The sequence below is a fragment of the Apis dorsata genome, unplaced genomic scaffold, assembly GCF_000469605.1.
Source record: "Apis dorsata unplaced genomic scaffold, Apis dorsata 1.3 scaffold_638, whole genome shotgun sequence".
In the NCBI taxonomy this organism is placed as follows: domain Eukaryota; kingdom Metazoa; phylum Arthropoda; class Insecta; order Hymenoptera; family Apidae; genus Apis; species Apis dorsata.
The window spans coordinates 245,212-252,388 of NW_006263830.1; positions in this window are offsets into that span (position 1 = coordinate 245,212).

Genomic DNA, 7,177 nt, shown 5'->3' on the forward strand with positions numbered 1-7,177 from the left:
ACAGAAAAAAAGAGAAAAATAATACAAAAGGTGTTCCTGGTTTCGATTTGAAAAGGCGACGACTTTTGAAGCTCTCGAGCAATACGACGTGTGACGACGTGTCACCTTTCTAATATCGGACTGCACCTCGGATGAGTTATGATACGTGGAACCAGGCAAAGAGGAGGAAGCGGCGAGGAAAGAGGCTGCCGGCAACGAAAGATTCCTCGTTTCTTCTTTCTTCCTTTCTTCCTTTTTTTTTTCCTCTTTTCACCATCCCCCCTCGACTCGAGACGCCACGCCAATGGCGAAAAGAGGCGAAAGGAAAAGGGGGAAAGTGGAACAACGTTGCGCCACGGGGGATGCCGCGGCTTCTGAACCATTGTCGAGTTAGCTTGGAAAGGAGAATTTTTTTTTCCCTCCCTTTCAATGGACGGGCTCGAATCAGCCCGATCAGAAGATACGTTTCGAATAATTGGAACCGAACACTTCTTCTTCCATCCGTCTACCATCCCACGAATTCACCGACCTTTAACCAAAACGCGTTAACTTTCCCCATTTCTCGGATTCGGTCTGCCGCATTTTCACCTTTTCACCGTGAATTTATCCGTGGACTCGTGGCAAACCGTGGATTAAGAACGGCTAAAGTTTTTCGGCCGAAATTTTTCCCTTCTTTTTTTTTTTTTTTTTTTTCCCTCTCCACGGAGGAGAGAAAAACGAAAACGAGAGAGAGAGAGAGAGAGAAAAAGTGGCGGCGGCCTGAATTTACAGCATTTAATATCGGCAAAATGAAGTACGAGCAAGGACGGAGAGCGCGGCAAGAAGGCCGCCATTTTGTGGCATCGATAAATCCATTTTATTGCCCTGGCTTGTACGTAGGCGGTCTGACTACGGTTACCGGGGAGAGCCTACCTTTACTCTTATATACTCTTATATACTCTTTCTCTGGTGTGTGTATAACAAATATGGAATAAAAGAAAAAAAAAGGAAAGGAAAACCAATGACCAACCCTCACTAGAGGGGCATCAACTTTTATCTTACTCTTTCATTCGATCGCCTCTCTTCACGCATCCTCCCCAAGACCAAGGCAAAACGCTTGGCAATCTCGAATACGAATTTTCTTTCTAAATTTTGATGCGTAATTTTTTCTTCTTTTTTCCTTTATTTGATTCAAGATATTTTAAAAAGGAAAACACTCTCGGATGGTATAATATTCGTACTCTCTTTTCTATCCGGAGAGACAGAAATGTATATATTTATAATTTGATAGCTTCGTTCTCGACACGTGACAAGATAAGACAATTTTCTCAGCTATGTACCAGAAATATGGTGTCAATCAAAAAATATGCCACTAGTTTTAGTCTAATTTCTCGATTTCTCCATCGTGGGAAAAAAATTTGGGGTGAGGAAAAATCGTGATGGAATTTTTCGAGGAGTTGATGAGAAGTCGAGGGATGAAAGTCGAGGGGGTTCGGTTGAGAAAGAGATTTTCTCTCGCGGGGAGGGGGAGGGAGGGCAGAGTTTTCCAAGATGAAAGTTAATTCCGCTGGATAATCTCAGGGCCTGGGGCCGGGGAGCGGGTGTAACGAGGGCGAAGAAAGATCTGTCACCCTTCCTCGCTCCTTTTTCAGCTTGGAAATCTTGGAAGCGGATCGAAAAGTTCGCCGAATTTATGAGATTTCGGGTAAGGGAGAGGGGCCAGTTCCAGCAGGAGGGAGGGGGAGAGGGATTAACTTGGTCGAGCCATTTTGTCGACCGCGAGAGGACTTTGTGACCAGAGGGAGAGGGGAGAGAAGACACATTCCCAGCAATTAGCCAACCCTGTGGTGTCTCTGTACATCGCCGGTGATGCACTCTATATTCATCTTATCATGCATGTGTACCATCGATCGATGAAGAAGATGCTCAGTGAAATTCGATGAAAATTCAATGAAACTTAATCATCCATGGATGTTGGGATAATCACGAATAATAAAGATCCTCCAATAACGTTTAAGACGATATAATTTTCGATCGAACATCATTGGAGCGTTTCCCTCCTCCTCCCCAGAAGTTGTCGGCAAACGTTGTAGCAAAACTTTGCCGCGAATAACTTTGGACGATGGCCGGTCTCTCCTCCATAGTCGCTAAGTCCATAAGACTTTTTCCCTTCCCCGAACGGAATATTCGGGAGGGGGGGGAGAGAAATTTAGTCATCTAGTTCGAACCCGTTCCACGTAAAGTAACGAGTGAAGGAAAAGAAAGGAAAGAAAAAAAGAGAGAAAAAAAAAGAAAAGTGAAGAAAGAGGTATAACAGGGGACAAAAAGAAGAGCAGACAAGGTTGGATCAACCGGTGCAGATTAATCGGTCGTAGTACGCCGAGGCACCGACCTTTTAAGAAGTCTGGAGAGAGAGAGAGAGAGAGAGAGAGAGAGAGAGAGAGAGAGAGAGAGAGAGAGAGAGGAGAAAAAAGAAGAAGAAGAAAAAGGAAACACCGTTCCAACCGTTACTTGGCTGAAAACTGAGAAAGTATATATTCCAAGGATTTCTTATAAAAGCTTGCAGAACGCTCCGGTTAAACTGACTCTTTTGAAGGGGAGGGGGAAAAAAAAAAAAGTGGGAATATTTCTTCGTCAGAGATTTAAGCGAGGATCTATTAAATGGCGGCCAGGGATCGTGATTCGTTTGCGAGCGGAAGGACGAGGGAAGAAAAAGAAAGGTAGGCCCTCCTTGGGTGGAAGAGTTACTTATTAGTTTTTAAGCCGCTTCGCGTCCTCGTGGAATTAACGAGGAGCAAATAAATCCCAAAGTAAGGGGAAGATTTCGTCGAACGAGAAAGTCCCCCCCTCGTTCCCCTTAAAAGCATGATAATTAACGCGGAATGTCGTGTTTTCTATCTATACGGGGGACGAATTACGCGCCAATTTTTCTCCATTCCTTCAATTCATTCGCGTCGTTCGAGCGGTGAAACTCGTAATGAAAGCGACGACGAAACTGGACGACGTTTCTACGATGATCGAATATTGGGACCGAACGTTGAATAATTCGAAAATTTTTTAATTAATAAGACTTTAAGTGTGCTCGATGAAACGTTATTGTCCAAACTGTTGTCGAATCGGAGAAACTTCAGAACGACGGGAAAAATAAGAGAAGAAGAGGAAAAGAAATTTTCTATGCGAATGATATAGAACTATAGAGAGTCACTTTATCATCTTCCTAATTAAATTCTCGTTTAATCTCAATTTCGAAATAGGTTAGAATCTCGCAAACTTTCTATTTATTAAGCATACAAACGAAACAAAATTAAGAAAAAATATTTCATCATCGAACGCAAAAAAAATTACCGAGATCATCGATACGAAACCAAAGAAATTATTCACATCTTTCGGCTAATCCGATCGGCATTTCACGGACAAACAGGCGCGCGGTTTATTCCGTTCGTGATATTTGCCGAGAATGGTGGCACGCGTCGAGAATGCCTGTTTCCCTATCCCATTCTGCGTAGCGTATTCGCTTTATTCCTCGAGATTAAAAGGAACGCCGGTAGATACACGAGGCCGACACTCTCCTCTGGATACGTGGCAACGAGTCTCCCTTCTCAGGATTCGAGCAGCTCGCGAAATTTATTTGTAGAAAAGTTTGCTCGTTAAAAGCGGCGCGGCGTGTACACTGTTCCATTATCAGTTCCCCACTCCCCCACTCCCCTTCCCAGCCGCGCGTTGAAACAATGCTACGTTACCGACGGCAGATAAGGTAGCTACGGGTTATTTCGTTTTCTTTTTCCTTTTTTCTCCCCCTCGCCTCTCTCACCCTCGTTTTTTCACCGCCACTCGCATTTCTCTCGGTTTTTCCGAGAGCGGCTGCGGCGGGTGCCGCGTTGGGTATGTTTTCTTTTTTTTTTTCCTTTTTTCTCCCTCTCTCCTCTCCCACCCTCGTTTTTTCCCCGCCCCTCGCGTTTCTGTCGGTTTTTCCGGGGGCGGCTGCTGTGCGGGCCGCGGAGGGAATGTTTTTTTTTTTTTTTTACATCGCGCTTTTCCACCACCGGCTCTCTCTCTCTCTCTACATTATCAAATTGGTATTTATCTTCCCGATTTTTCGTCGTCGACCCAGCTTCTTGCACACTCGTTTATTCCGGAATGTACGTATCGCTCTGCTCTTCCGCGAACGAGCTCAAAATGAAAATCCCAAAAATGAACGTTCATCTCCGCGTTTCCTTCCGTTGAGCGCGTCGTTTCGACCGTTCGATTCGTCTAGCATTTTTTCCTTTCTTCTCTTTTTTTTTTTTCGAGACTTTTTCGAGACTTTTTCGAGTTAATCTTTTCGAACGATTTTTTCCATGGGCAATCGATTTCTGATGCTTCTTCCAAGCATCCCTTTCGTGATATTCGCCGCGCGCTTGATAATTCGCTCGAATACGCGTGGATAGTTTATTTATATATCCTCTATCCCGTGATAATTAATTTTATCATAGTCGTACGCTTCGTATACGCTGCGTAGATTGAAAGCAGCTTCTTCAATGAACCGTGTTAACAGATAAGTAAAATTGAAACGTTCGAATGTCAATGAGACAAAGAAAATCGAAAGAGTAGAGAAAGATAAACTCTTGGGTTAAGCAACAAGAAGATTACATCTTCCGTGCCATCTTCGTACGATATCAATGCAATTACGATTTAAAATAAATAAATAGATAAAAGTAATCGACTAAAAGAAAAAAAAGAATATCGATCCACAAAATAAAAAGTATATCGCGTGCGAACGAATTTCTGAAAGATAACAGATAAGACAGAATAAAAAATTTCTCCCGCGAGAAAATTCCTTCTCCTCACTTCCTTAAAAAAGAATCTTAACCTTATCACGATCCGCCGACGCTAAGTCCGTCAAATGAAGCGCAATTTGTAACCGAGGAGGAGGAGGAGGAGGAGGAGGAGGCTTCCCCCTTCGGTTTGTTTTCGCCCGGCCTGTCCCATCTAAATCTTCATTTATCCTCCGGTTGCAAGGAGGGGAGACGGGCTTTGGACGCGGCATAATTAGTAAGTTCTTTTAACTGGTGGTCCGCCCGTTGATCAACTCTTGGCGAGATTAAATTTTCGATCGATCTTTCCTAATTATGTGACTGGTTTCGAGCTTTAATGACCGGCATCGTCATCATCCTCGAAAGAGAAAACGTTCCTCGAAGAAATGGTCAAGGATTGCGAAGCGATTGAAAGAAACGAAAAAGAAAGAAAGAAACAAGGAAAAGAATAATTAAAACGTTGCACGGCCAATTTGCATTTATACCTTTTCTGTGAGATCTATGAGAAGAAAAATCGAGGAATAGATCGAATAGAAGATCGGAAGAAATTGCGTGTTGGAAATTAGCCTGTGCTGGGAGAGAAGGGGGAGAGAAAGGAAGAAAGACTCGTTGTCCGCCAATATCATCGCCGATCGTTATTGAAAATCGCTTCTGTTTTATGATATCGCGCCTGGCGTAATGGCTGCCACCAAGATCCAAGGAATTGATCCAATCTTATCTGCAACGTATTAACGCCCCCCTTCCCCAGAAAATTGCTTTCGTCGGAATCACCGTCTCCTTCAAAGAAATTTTGTCCATAAGGGTAAACGATTTCCAAATTCGAACGATTAAATTTAGGATTTTCCAACATCCGTTCAAAAAAAGTTTTGAAGACGAGTTGGACAATTATTGGAGGAGATGGTTTATAGTACAAGGAAACATCGAACTTTAGAATATCTAATAACTGTTTAAAAAAATTATATAACCACTATTACGGATTAAATATGAATCCAAATATCGATTAATAATTATTTACCAAGAAAATTATTAACTTAAAGAAACTATTAGAGGAGAGAGATGTTATATTAAATATAGATTGAATAACTTTACATTAAATAATTAATTAACCAAAAAAAAAAATTGCAACAAATTCAAGAAACAAACTCCTTTGAGAAAATCGTCACAATATTTAACAGTGAACGAAAAATGTCTTATTCATTCTCTCGATAAATCCATTAATCCATTAATTGTACACAATTGGAAGTAATAATATCGCGTTGAAACGGTTCTTGAAATCTCTTCTTCGCAAGCGAAACGATCTATCCCATCCAACCGAGGACACCTGGCCAGTTAAATCCACCTGGCCATCCACCTGACTCTTGACGAGCCGTTGTTGGTATCTGTGTTGTCAGAGGAGGGGACGGAACAGTGACAACAAGGACGATGATGACAGCGAAGAGGCCCCTCCCTCCCCTCGACACGTAACCAACAACCATCGCGGCCGCGGGAAACCGGATGGCCATGGCGGAATGCTAACGTCCGCATTAATACAAACTCCGTGTAATTAGTGGCAGGCTTGGTACAGGGGACGTTATTCTAATGCGTTCACCAGTCACGTCGTTGCACAACCCCTTGTCGTCGTTTACTTTCGACACTCCTCCCTTCCTCTCCTCTTTGTTGGCACACGCTGCGTGTTTTTCCACCAACTATGCGCCATCCTCGCCAACGTGACGAGTTTTGCCAATGTATATTTCTCTTTTTCTTTTTTTTTACGGTAATAAGTAACGATATTATAAATTCAATATCAATTGCTGGAGGAAAGAGCAAAGGGGTTTAAGAGATTTCGGGTCGAGTTTTGTGCGAGGTTGAAAAATTTTCTTTTCTATTTGTGGAGGGGACGTGTGGAGGGGAAATTATTACGAGGAGGGGGATACGGAAATCCGCGGAGTTTCAGTAAGTTTTGACAAGTATAAATGTGTATAAATGGAAAAATGTTGGAAATATCGAGTCGAGGAGTGGTATATTCGATCGAGAATTAGAATGGAAAAGTATTGGAAATTTTGTCGAATAGAACGTGCGTTTCAAACGGTTTAAGTAAAGACTTTGGTATCTCTCTGCTGGAAATTCTTTCTTTCGGATCTGGAACAGGACATATTTACTATCGATGGATCTTATCCCTTCTCTGGAAATTTTTTTGACACCAAAATCGGATAAACTGTCTACTTTATTTTAAATCTTTAAATCGAGGAGAGCAAGAGCGAAACGCTCGCATATACATTTAATTTCAAACGTGTTTAAATAACCACTTTTATATATATATCTCTCTCTCTTCTGGAAATATTTTTTTCAAACTGGAACAGAACATATATGTTTAACTTTCGATCAAGCCCTCTATCTGAACATTTTTTCGAGACAAAAAAAATCGGATGATCAGCACTTCCTATTCT